The sequence below is a fragment of the Pan troglodytes genome, chromosome 6, assembly GCF_028858775.2.
Source record: "Pan troglodytes isolate AG18354 chromosome 6, NHGRI_mPanTro3-v2.0_pri, whole genome shotgun sequence".
Lineage (NCBI taxonomy): Eukaryota > Metazoa > Chordata > Mammalia > Primates > Hominidae > Pan > Pan troglodytes.
Window position 1 is genome coordinate 117,911,547 of NC_072404.2, and position 13,839 is coordinate 117,925,385.

A 13,839-nucleotide genomic window follows, 5' to 3' on the forward strand; every position below is an offset into this window, starting at 1 on the left:
AGAGTTTACCAATCTTTTGTTCATTCCCTCAGAGCACAGCTAAGCAAGAGTACACTAATTTGAAAATTAACTCAAGCAAATAGAGGAACAATATCCCCAACACATTGCATTTTAACATAGGGTTTCCTGGACACACTGTTTCAACCCAAGAGTTGGGCTAATAGTAGGAGTTCCATCTGCTAAAATATGGCTGTCAGCTTCAGAGGGAAATTCATGAATGTCTTCGTAGTTTGTTGTTACGTTTCACTTGGCACTGTTTCTAAAATTTCCTCTGAAGCCAAAAAATAAGTTATTTCCCAGCACACTGGTCACTTTTCATTTATCAGTGGATTGATTTTTGTAACTTGCAGTAGGAGCTGAAATCGACCAGGGGGTTCTTATCCAACAGACAGCAGCAAAACTCTTTGTGTATCTGCGTTCCTTTCAACAAGCGTGACTTCCTCAATGGCATCATTCGTGAGCGTAACACAGAGCTCAGCAATAACGTTTCTTCACTAACCCTACCAGGTACCCAACATAGGATGTTACTTCCTTTCACTGTTTTCCGACTCCTGGCAGATATTAATCATTGGGATTTGGGAACAAGGAAATAGAATTTCTGAGAATGCTTGGGAATTCCCAAATTCATATGATTTTCATAACACTTCACTTACAAGTTTTTGAAAAATAATAAGTGACTATAATAACAAGCAAATAGTCGTTTTTTTCTGTAACAGGATTATATGAAAAGTTTTAGTAGTCTTCTGTTTTAAAAAGATATGATAACAAATGATGATTTATTATTATTATGAGCCAACATATTGTAACAAGATTATAAAATCCAATAGCATTAATAGAGAAAACATTAAAAAGAAATGAATATTATCACAAAATAAATGCTAAAGAAAAGTCCTTTAAAGATTGAAAGGTAACACCACAAATACTTAATGCTTTAATCATTGTTTACATGACATTGTTAAACAAGGCATCAATCATCCCCTCCAATACCATTTAAATAACATAACATTCTGATCTCCTGGCAAGATGAATAGCACTAGAAAGAAGCAACTGTCAAAATTGCCGATTTAAGGGCATATTTTGTTTCTAAAACTTGGCATTTCTTAGAAAACCTCTCATAGGATTTGTAAAACATATACTATGCCTATGAACACATTAATATTTATTTGCAGAAATGGTTCACTGTTAGCAGTGGACAAGGCCATGAATACACACTTGTAACACAGCAACAGATACAAGAAAGTCTGACTGAGGCTCCTTTACTGCTCCTGTCCTGTTCACCTTAACTTTCATCTCCACATGTCAGTGCTTCCTCATCTTGCTTGACTTGAAGTCAGTGCATTTCTTCAAGCCAGTAAGTTCTCTATACTGACTATTAAGCTGTAATTTTCACAGGAAAATTAGAATGTTCCTTCCCATTTTCCTAATTTCTCAACTGATTTTTCTCAGAATTCAGAATCCATAAATATTGAAATGCCAGGAGAGAATTTCCAAATGGAAATGCTGTTCCCTTCGTCCATTTTCAGAAGAAACCGTAGGATAGTGTTATCCTTCTCTTCTCCAATTTTTTTTTTTCCTGCAAACTTATGGTTATCACCTCTTTAAGTGAGTAGCTCACAATTTTGCCTCCCCTGCAAATGGTCCCAAAACAGTGAAGTGGGTCCTCTTTAGCTGTGTCTTTAGTACATAATCCTGCATTTCTGACCATATGCAGGGAGTGTGACCCAGGGAAGGATCCCTGACTCAATGGGATTTCTCTTGCTGTCTCTAGAATTTGAACACCGGAACCCAGACGTACAGAGGCTGGGAGCCATCGTGGTGTGCTATATTGATCACGGCAGCAGTGGGTGGTGTGGGGGCAGTTAATTGACAGCTACCTGTTGCTGACATCCCAGGAACTGCCTGAACCTCCTCTTTCCCAGTCATAAGATAGCTAAGATTCTGCAGTATTCTTCATTAAATCCTAGCATGGTTTAAGCTAGCCAGAATTAGGTTCTGTTGCTTTCAATCAACAGAACCTTAGCTAATACATTGTTATTTCCTGGTCTTTGTTCCTTTAATTTTCCAGGAAAAGAAGGGAAAATGGCTTACTGGTTTTAAAAAGAGACAAGGGACAACATACCATTTATGCAAAATTTAGAAGCACTCAAAGGAAACTCTGGAAAGTTCCTGAGACATATATAGGTAGGATCAGCATAAAACTTGAACAGTGTATCTAGATCATGGTTTCCATGGTTGCCTTGACACAATGAACATCTGTATCAAGATCATATTTTCTTGGTGGGACAGAGAGAAGCACAAGGCGGGACTCACATTTACAGTAATCCTTGTTTTCCAGGGACCATACAACCCAGTTTGTCCAGAGCTGTTCATCTTAAGTTTGTTATCCCACCATAATTATAAATAGAACCTCCTTTTTCTCTCTAGAATATCCCACTTTGGATGATAATTTCTGTGACTACCCATTAAGAATATTTAATAACTATAGAAAACTGCTTCTCTATATTTTTTGTATGTTTGAAACATTTTATAACAAAAATATCTTTTAAGTTGTCACCTACACAGAATATAGCTGCCAAATGCTCCTACTCTGCTATTCTAACCATGAATCCCTCTGGGGCCCCTTCCTCCTACGGCGCTTGTGAGGATGAAATGAAATAAGCTCTATGAAGTGCCCAACAGTGACCAACACTGAATAAAATACAGCCACCATAGGTGGCCTTCCCTTATGTTCACCAAACTCCTGATAAGTTATTCGGTGATGTTTTAATCTTAATATTTTATGTAGATTATACATTCATCTGATTCAAAATGCAAAAGGTACAAAAGCGTATACAGTTAAAAGTTTCCCAACCCACTACCATTTATCTCCCTGGAGGCAACTGTTTCCAGATTTTTGAATATCCTTAAAGAATATCATATGTATGGAAAAGAAAGATTATATATTTATATGCATCTGTGTATGCATTTTCCTATGAGAGGCTCACAAAGTCTCCTTGAAGAGATATCATTATTACAAATACCCCTCAATTTACAATGGGGTTATATTCCAATAAACTTAGGAAAATATTGTAAGCTGAAAATGCATTTAATACACTTAACCTACTAAACATCATAGCTTAGCTCGGCCTACCTTAAACACTCACATTAACCTACAGTTAGGCAAAATCATCTAACAGAAAGCCCATTTTATAATAAAGTGGGCTTCGAATATCTCATGTAATATAATGAATACTGTACTGAAAGTGGAAAACAGAATGGTTGTATGAGTACTCAAAGTACAGCTTCTGCTGAATGTGTATTGCTTTCAAACTATCTTAAAGTTGAAAAATCATAAGTCAAAATATTCTAAGTCAGGGATTGTTTGTACTTCTACTTTACATGATGAAATTGAGCCTTGAAAAGATTAAGTGACTCGCCCAAGGTCACACTGGCAGTTAAATAGTGAAACTTGGATCCAAATTGTTCAGTCACTACAGGTATTGTCTTGAAATTTGAAAAAGAGGAAGAGGAATTAAACTACTAAATTGAAGGAATATTTTAGGCATAGAAGAAGCAGATGCCTTCATGTCCAAGTGATTGTGAAAAGCCCACTTGCCCCAAAATATGTCTCCTGGTCATATGAAATTCCACCATTTCAGATTTTTACCTGGGGATTTAGAGTAATCTGCTGTTTTCCTAGAGCTCCCCTAAAATAGAAATAGAAAATTTTGGAAGGCTAAATATATGCTAACATTGGAAAACTCATTTTCTCCCCTTCATAAGGCCAGGTACTGAAGGAGGGGGCCCTACGGGCTCTGCAGGGACATCCTGGAGGCATGGGGAGAAGAAACTGAAAGGCAAGTTTGTATGGAACAAAGAATACCGATCTCAGGATTCTCCCTTGAACCTGCCCTAACTTTGTTCAAATAGACTTAGCCACTGACCTGCTGTCAAAAGACCACAGCCAATCTGACTTGTTTTCAATATAATGATGAATATTGATTTGGTCCCTTCATCCAACATTCTCAGCTGGATCTTTTTTGACCAAGGATACACATTACTAGGTGAGTACAGGCAGTTAATTCTTCCACACGGGACTTCGGAGTTTCTGAGTTAACCAGAATCACCCACCTTAACATCTGCCAGTTTATACCCCAAGTCCTGACCAGTGCCCCCTACCTGCTATGCCTCATGTTTTCAATAGAGCATAAAATCAGAAATGAAAGATGAAACATCATAGCCAATATCACAGAAATACAAAGGATCCTAAGAAACTGCTAGGTATAATTACACACTAACTAATTGGATCATCTAGAAGAAATGGATAAATTCCCAGACACATAAAACCTACCAAGATTGACTCATGAAGAAATTTAAAAATCTGAACAGACTAATAGCAAGCAAGGAGGTTGAATCAGTAAGAAAATGTCTCCTATCAATGAAAAACCCAAAACCAGATGGCTTCCCAGATTAATTCTACCACATATTTTAAGAAGAACTAATACCAGTCGTCCTCAAACTCTTCCAAAAAGCTGAAGTGGAGGGAATACTTCCAAACTCATCTTACAGGGCCAGCATTACCCTGACTCCAAAGCCAGGCAAGAACACTACAAGAAAGGAAAATGACAGGCCAATATCCTTGATCTACATAGATGCAAAAATCCTCAACAAAATCCTAGCAAACCAAATTCAATAGCACATTGAAAGAATCATTCACCATGATCATGTCATGGTTCAACATAAGCAAATCAATACATATAATATACCATATTAGAAAAATAAAGGATAGAAACTATATGGCCATCACAATAGATATAGAAAAAGCTTTTGACAAAATTCGAAACCCTTTCATGGTGAAAAAAAAACACCCAACAGATCACGTATTGAGGGACTGTATCCCAACAAAATAAAGGCCATATATGACAAACCCATAGCTAACACCATAATCAATGGTGAAAAGTTGAAACTTTTCCTCTACCATCAGGAACAAGACAAGGATGCCCACAGACACCACTTCTCAGGGTAATTAGGCAAAAGAAAGAAATAAAAGGCATCCTAATAGGAAAGGAAGAAGTGAAACTGTCTCTACTGACGGCATGATCTTGTTATATATAGAAAACCCTACAAACTTCACTAAAAAAAGGTTAGAACTCAACACAAAGAAGGGAACAATAGACACTGGGGGACTCCAAAGGTGGGAGGGAAGGATGGTGGGAGCAAGGGTTGAAAAACTACCTATCGATTACTATGCTCACTGCTTGGGTGGTGGGATCATTAGAAGCCCAAACCTCAGCACCATGCAATATACCTGTTTAAGAAACCTGTACATCTACCCTCCTGACTCTAAAATGAAACATACAATATTTAAAAAACAAAAACAAATAAATAAAATTTGAAAACTGTTAGAACTGAACTGATAGGTGAAATCAGTAAAGTTGTAGGATACAAAATCAACATATAGAGCCTTGAACACAGCAACATCCAGCTGTCTGACACGAAAGTCTCAGGGGCAAGAAAACCTCTATATGAACTCAGAAACAATGAGCTAAGTTGTGTTTATGTCTGAAAGGATGTTAAGAACTTCATTCATGTTACATCAGAGCCTACAGAAAGAACCAACAGGAAACCTGTACCCAACAAACAGAAATGACAAGATGAAGGGAAAGCAGAGGTAAGGGCTTACCTTAGAAAGGGCAAGTGATTAGCTCAATATGCAATACAATGTTTGCTCCTGAGCCAAAAATTTGTACAATAATTTGGATATTACTTGCACAACCAGAAAAATCAGCCACTCATTAGGAAAATGTGTTTCTGTATAAGTCTTAGGACTCAGCTATCTATAATAACATGCAAAGACAATATTTTCATCCAAAATGAGCATTTTTGTTTGTCTTGGCTTGTTATTCTAATGTCAACAGCCTCTAAATAAACTGTTGAAGTACATGATATAACCACCTCTTTCTCCATCTTTCCCATTGCTCCCATAGGGTTTCAGTGGTGCAATTTCACCATTAGCAAAGCTTTTTGCTGAAATCTGGCTTTTCAAAGGGAAAGTATCCAGAAACAGAAGATGCTGATCTGGGAGGCTCTTCCTAATAGAACTGCTGCTTCAGTTTAACTTGAAAAAGCCCACACCCAGTTCCTAATGACAAACATCTGAACACCGGGTCTTCCCATGAGCAAGACCATACTATGCCTCCTGCTCGCTCTGTTCTATAAGCAACCCACAGATTGCTCCCTGTGAAGAGGAGCCTGCCAGGGGAGCAGCATTCCACCAGACCCTGATTTAGCAAGATATTTCCGTATCATTCCCCCAACCAGCTGGAAGTCCTCCACTGCTCTTGTGTAAAAATCTAACTCATCTCGCTGAATTTCCTGATTTAAAAGTCTAATTCATTTCACCAAAAGTGTGACAGAAGGAAACCAAGTACACCATCTCTCTCTTACCAAACCAAAGCTATTGCATGTGCATTCTGGGGGAAAAACATGGTCCAAATATGTTATGGAGGGGGTGCCAGCCCAGTGTCATCCTCTTACTATTGCCATAGGATCTTGGCTGATGGCATCAGAGGAAAAACAAGTTTATCGATTACTTTCAACCATTAAGCTCACTCCTCCATGAAAAATAAGTCACAAGTCCAATGTCTCTTATTAAAATAAGCACTGCAAAATATAAAGGAGTCACAGTTTTAAAATGGGACACACGTTCTCTAAGCGGTGAACCACGTTAGAGGTGCACTGTTTACATTGTATAAAGTCCCCTGGAGCCAGGGTTAGGAAGCGCATCTGTTCTTTGGTGTTCTGGGATGAAGGAAAAAGGAAAAAGGGCTGCCAGAAGTGAGTGGGAAGGAGCCCATGAGATAAAGGAAGTAAATCCATTTGCTGATTGGAATAATGGTAATATACGAAGCTATACATACATACATACATACATACATGCAAACTTTCACATTTTTAAAAAAAAAGAACTTAAGGCTTCCACTCATGTAATCAGCCCTTATGAACTCTCCTGATTAGCTGCAAGGAAAATCTTCCTTTCTCCTTTTTCCTGCACCATCCTGGGCTCCCTTTTGACTTGCTTTTTTTTTTTTTTTTTTTTTTTTTTTTTTAACTTATAAACGATCAGCTCATATTCTGAAGTTTGTAGTCCCCTCCCACCCCCTCTCTCTCTATACGGCTCATTTACATTGGCAGCTGTCGTGCTGCTGGGCATCCTTAAACCCACCAGTTTCCCTTTAATGTTTGAGCAGACAAACATGATCATGCACTAGGCATCACTGTGCCACTCAAAATGCTTTTTTGTTTTTTTTATTGCATCTGAGAGAAATCTCAAGGTTGCAAACCTGGAGTCAGAATTGTCTCCATGTGTCTCAGTGGGAAGAGTATCGTGTGAAGAAACAAGTTGATTCTACTAATCAAAAGGAATATTTTTGATATCAGGTCATCCTCCGAATGAATTTATATTACCGAGTGGAGGGTCACATGAAGAAAATGGTCAAACAGCACCACCTACAGCAAGAGCTGAGAAGTGCAGCGGAGCCGGGCTGTGTCGGGAAAGAAAAGCAAGCTGGGGCCTGGCTCAGCGCTCTCCCCTCTGCTCCTGTCTGCACGGAAAGATTAGGATGACAGTGGCAGGAAGCCTGTGCACCTAGTATGCATCACTTGAAGGGAACACACAGATTCCAGTAAACAGTTGGAAGGAAATGTTAATACCAGGCTCTGCTAAACAATATGAAATGACTCCTAGATGAGACAAGCGACTTTCATCAAAGTTTCCTGATACCTGAAAAGACAGCCCAGGGGATCCTGCACTACATGTGGTGTATGTAAATTAAGCGGGTTTTTTTCCCCTTTGTAATCAAGGCTCATACACAAACAAAATCACACTTTAGAAACGGCCTATTTCAACTTGTAACTAGCTTGCTTTCAGGGGCTCCAGGTCAAAAAGAAACAGAGCACAAAGACGCTTTCTCCTTAGGGATCATACACAAATTCACTCTGTCCGTTTCTTTCCCACATGGAGCAACAAAGCCATCAGACCTCTCCATCCACCCATCGGGTCCTTCCTGATTAAAGTGAGATAAATCACAGCCTTCTCTCTCCAGATGGCAGGCGACAAGAGGGGGATGCTTGCCTCAAGAAGTCCTCCCCATCCCTCTGCATTCATGCAAGCCCGAGCGGAGAGATGCAAGAAATTATGGATGCATTTTAATTCCCCAGACCCTGCAATTAAAAATGGAAATTTTTTGGCCACGCGTGTTGGCTCACGCCTGTAATCCCAGCACTTTCAGAGGCCGAGATCGGCAGATCACCTGGGGTCAGGAGTTCGAGACCAGCCTGGCCAACATGGTGAAACCCTGTCTCTACTAAAAATACAAAAATTAGCTAGGAATGGTGGTGGGTGCCTGTAGTCCCAGCTACTCGGGAGGATGAGGCAGGAGAATCACTTGAACCCGGGAGGCAAAGTTTGCAGTGAGCCAAGATCGCACCACTGCACTCCACTCTGGGTGACAAAGCAAGACTTCATCTCAAAAAATGTTTTTAAAAAATGGAAGTGTTGTTCTTTCATTTGTAAATGTGTTTTGGTAAAAGAGGGGCAGTTTAAGCAACCCTTTCTATTGTCTACATTGTTAAAATTCATCAGACATGGACTCTTGACACCGTTTTGCCTGGGCAGACCCAATTCCAGCATTTACAACAGCTATAACCTCCTCAAATCAAAAAGAGGAATCGGCATTATTGCTAAGTTCAAATAAGGTCTTGTTTTATTTCATTTTTATTTTTGAATGCAGCCATTCCTCCAGGTGCTGTCATCAGGTAAGATTGTCAGTCCTGATTAGGTAAAGGTATTATTACAAAATGCAATTCTTAAAAATTCAGTGTCTAACTACACTTTTAATAAGCCTTTCCCCCTCCCCTATGTATTCTCCCTTAGACACCCCTTCTCAAATTTAAAATCACAGAAACTAAAATATGATGCCTACAGAGAGCCTAGCGACTGCCCAGTCCTCTAATTTGATGAGTGGGAGTACTGAAGCCCAGAGGAGGTCAAGTAATTTGTTCCCAATGTCTTAGATAAGAAGAAAATGACCAGCTGGGAAATCCCACTCATGTCAAGGCAGAGGCACAGGGCCACAGACTGTGGTTGAATTGTGCCACACTCCTACATCCTTCTTTAGGAATCACAGAACATTCCTGTGTTGAGTCGGAGTCACTGACTTCCTTTTCAGGCTGATTGAGTTCTGTCCTTACGGGCTGCGACAAGACGTTTTGGTATTATGCTACACCAAGACCATTTATCTAGTTCAAGAAATGAGCACAGTCCTTAGAGCCCAGCAACTTTCCCCATGTCCAGTAAATGTAGCTTCTCCATTAGAAGCTGTCAGAATGGAGCCTTCTGGCTCATCTTGATTTTGATTTGTGCAAGAATGAATGGTTGTGCTAAGACAGCTTTCCTAGCTGATAGAGAGCGAAACTTTTTTCTCATAATCTATAAAAAAAATTAAATTAGAACTTTTTTCTCATAATCTGTGAAAAAATATTAAATTAAATCTGGCTCGTCTTGATTTTGATTTGTGCAAGAATGAATGGTTGTGCTAAGACAGCTTTCCTAGCTGATAGTGAGCAAAACTTTTTTCTCATAATCTTTAAAAAATATTAAATTAGAAGCATAGAGTTTATTTCATGACTTTTATCTTCCTGCAATTTTCTTGTGGGCACAAATGATTTGTTTTTATCCTGCCTGCCCCCCAATCCCTTTTCCAAGAGACTAAAAGAGTATCTAGTGCAAAGTAGAGACTCAAATATTTTTTAATAAACAGTGATCCCAGCCACCCAGTGCATGTTGCCAAATGCCAACCCCATAAATGATCAAACACATCATCTCATTCAGCCAATCAAAATCAAGTGCTACCTATTTTTTTAAGTTTTCATAGCCCTTGGGCATCTGCTTTCTCAGCATTTCCCAAACTTGAGTCATTCTCATCCTGCCTTCCTAATTTTGATCTGTCAATTACCTCTACTATTATTTATTTCATATATTTTTAAATAGCCCCACTTTTGAAACTTAAATGCATGCCTTTTAAAAGGAAGCTTTCTTACTACTATACATCAAAAGCCATTATTACTTGTTCTAAGTACTCATAACAACATGTTCACAACTATTAAAATTTAGTAATGTGCATCCACATACTCTCTAAATTCATGGAGCATCTGCACACACTTTAAGAAACAATTCTGCATTACTCACTCAATTTTCTTGACATCCTTCTGAGGCAGGACAAACCTTGGGCCCAAAGAATTGAGGTAGGAGTCCAAGCAAGTTGCCAGCCACATAAAGGCAAACCTTGGCTCGGAAGTCAGGACTACCAGCCCCCAGGTTATGGTTCATGCTCTTTCCTCTGCTCTCCAGAACCTCCTATCTCCAAGTGTAGTTAGCAGCCCAGATGCAGCAGCATCCTCTAGAGACTTGTTAAAAATGCAGAAGCTCAGGCTCCACCCCAGGCCTATGCAGACTGAATCTGCATTTTAACAAGGTCCAGGTAATTCACGTGCACATTAAGTTTGAAAAGGCCTGGTCTAGATCAGCGGTTCTCTAACTTAGCAGCACATTAGAACCATCTGTAGAGACTTTAAAAATACCAGTGCCTGGGCTTCATCTCCCAGAGAATCTGACTTAAGTGTCTGGGGTTTGCCCTGAGTCTAGGTATTTTTAAAAACTCCTCAGCTTATACAAAGCTGGCAGGGCTGGGCACAGTGGCTCATGCCTATAATCCCAGCACTTTGTGAGGCCAAAGTGGGCAGATTGCTTGAGTCCAGGAGTTTGAGACTAGCCTGGGCTAAAACCCCATCCCTACAAAAAAAAAAAAAAATACAAAAAGTAGTTGGGCATGGTGGTGGCACATACCTGTAGTCCCGGCTACTCAGGAGGCTGAGTCCTCGCTTGAACCCAGGAGGTCACGGTCTGGTCAACAGAGCAAGACCCTGTATCAAAACAAACAAACAAACAAACAAAAAATGCTAGCAGCTTACCAGCTAGGGAGGCCTGTAGAGCCAAGTTTTCCAAATGGGGCTACATTAGTTGTTCCAGAACTTTAGCTGCATCAAAACCACCTGGATGGCTTGTTCAGCTACAGAGGGCCTGGCCATGCCCCTAGAGTTTCCAGCTGAGGGTCTGGAATGAGGCCCGATGATTTGCATTTCTAACAATCTCCAGGTGATGCTGATGCTGTGGGTCCAGGGACCACATTTTGAGAATCTATGCTAAATGAATCGGAGAACATCAAAGCTCAAACTTATTCCAAGAACTTTTCAAGGCCCACCTGCAAGTTGTAGTGGAAGTAAGCATCTAAGGGTGCAAAAAAGTTTCACTGTAGACTAAGGCCTTTTACCTGAGCTCTCAAATGTTCACATTTCTCTTATCAACCTAAATAACAAACAGAGAGAGGCTCTCCACAAGAAAAAGATATTCATTTGGAAACAGAGACTTGCAATAGAAATAGGCAAGCCAGAGTAAACTATATGCATACTCACGGAGGTAAAGGAAGACAAAAGAAAAAATGAGGAAGATTATATGATCATTTGGAAATGATTATCCTTGGCTACAAAGATCAATAACAAAGGTGATGCCAGGCCCAGGTTGGACAGGCAGTTGTTGGGCAAATATCCTTCAGAAGCATTGTTGTGTGCAAAGTTGCAATGGGCTTTGTGCAAGATTGTGTTTTTTGCAGTCTTCTGTGATAAGTTTTTGTTATCAGGCATACAAGCCCAAGAATCCTTTTTTGCATGGCCTTCCCTGGCTCTATTTGTCAGGGTTTTGGTTAGGGGAGGGGTATTTTTAACACTCTCAATGTAAAAAATGCCATAAGGTAGGTACCCCAATTGCTTGTTTCGTCTTCATAAAATAACTTTTCCACCCGAACAAAGTCTACACATAAATTGTAAAAATACCCTGGCATGCAGTCCCTGGAAAAGTCTGGAGTCATTCTCGGGGTTCCCACCCAGGTGGGCAAGCGTAGCCACCACAGATAAACACAAAGTAGGGGTGCCCGCTGGGGTTCGGCGGCAGGCAGTGGCCCTGGTTCTGATATTTGGCTGAAAACACAGCTCCTCTTTGTCACCCTCAGGACATTTCAGCTATTTCCTAGATAATAATCTCACTTCACCCTGCACAAAACAGGCACATGATCATGTCACTCTGACCTGGTTTGAGTCCAAGGAGACTTTTGTTTTTAAAATAATTTAGGTTAGTAGTTAAAATATGAACTTTGGGCCAGGAGTGGTGGCTCATGCCTATAATCCCAGCACTTCGGGAGGCTGAGGCGGGCGGATGACTTGAAGTCAGGAGTTGGAGACTGGCCTGGCCAACATGCTGAAACCCCATCTCTACTAAAAAAAAAAAAAAAAAAAAAAAATACAAAAATTAGCTGGGTGTGGTGGCGGGCACCTATAATCCCAGCTACTTGGGAGACTGAGGCAGGAGAATTGCTTGAGCCTGGGAAGTGGAGGTTGCAGTGAGCAGAGATCTTACCACTACACTCCAAAACAAACAACAAACAAAAAAATTCTAGAGTCACACTGAAAATCTTAACAACCTGCTTCTACTACTCATTTTTTTTAATTTTTATTTTGACCTGATTTTAGACTGATAGTAAAATGCACAAATAACACAAAGTGCCCCCTATGTCCCTCACCCTACTTCCCCTAATACTAACATTTTCAGAGCCATCCTTATTTTCTCTATAAAAGAGCAGAATTCTCCTTTTAGAGATTTGGAAAGATTATTAAAAGATAAGTTACAAAATACAGTACCTGACACGTATAAAATATTAAATAAATATTAGCCATGCTTAATTATTTTAAGTCTATATGAGTCAAGTTTTAGTAGAAATATGGGCTAGAAAAAAAAAAAACAGAAAGCGGGACTCTGTGATCCGACTTGGGCTTATAGAACAGACTGTACTAGTTTGTTCTCATGCTGCTAATAAAGTCATACCCAAGACCGGGTAATTTATAAAGGAAAGAGGTTTAATGAACTCACAATTCCACATGGCTGGGGAAGCCTCACAGTCACGGCAGAAGGCAAAAAAGAAGCAAAGGCACATCTTAAATGGTAGCAGAGAAGAAAGCTTGTGTAGGGAAACTCCCATTTTAAAACCATCAGATCTCGTGAGACTTATTCGCTACCACGAGAACAGTAGGGGGAAACCGCCCCTGTGATTCAATTATCTCCACCTGACTCCATCCTTGACATGTGGGGATAATTACAATCAAGGTGAGATTCGGGCGGAGACACAGCCGAATCATATCAATGACTAATGAGAGTTATGTCCAGAACCTAATGAAAACCTGTCTGAGGCCACATTCCCTGTAAAGCAGATTTGAGATAGAGATTTGTGTAGAGAACATTTAACTGGGTAAAATCCTAGGAACCAACAACTGTGGCGAAAAAGCTGAATTGGATAAAGGGAGTTGAGATGTGAGGCAGTCACAACAAATACCTCAGCTAATCTCAAGGGGGAGCTGAGAAGCTGGGGTGACCCTTCAGAGTTGCCCTAAATTGAGGCAGGAGTATGGAGTTTTAATACCTTTCACTGGCCATTCTTCAGATACGAGTTGTCCCCAAGGATGGACATCAGCTTGACAAGTTATTAATTAGATCTCCTGAGAATAAATTCTAGAGAGAATCAGCTGAGAGGCATGATTTGCCAACACTCCCAATAGCTGGGCAAACTTCAGTTTTGAGGGAGGATTTGGGTCACACACAAAAGTCTCCACAACCAATTATTCATGGGAAATTCTATGTAGGCAGAGCTATTTCATGGCCAGTTAATCAAAACTACATAATCTATTTGGTTAAGC

At 40.0% G+C, this 13,839-nt stretch overlaps 1 pseudogene; it reads right to left on the reverse strand.

Annotated features, from left to right (window-relative positions):
• LOC464963 (KN motif and ankyrin repeat domain-containing protein 1-like) overlaps positions 1-10,968 on the reverse strand; it is a 146,624-nt pseudogene extending 135,656 nt beyond the window's left edge.
• Between the last annotated feature and the right edge of the window lie 2,871 nt (positions 10,969-13,839).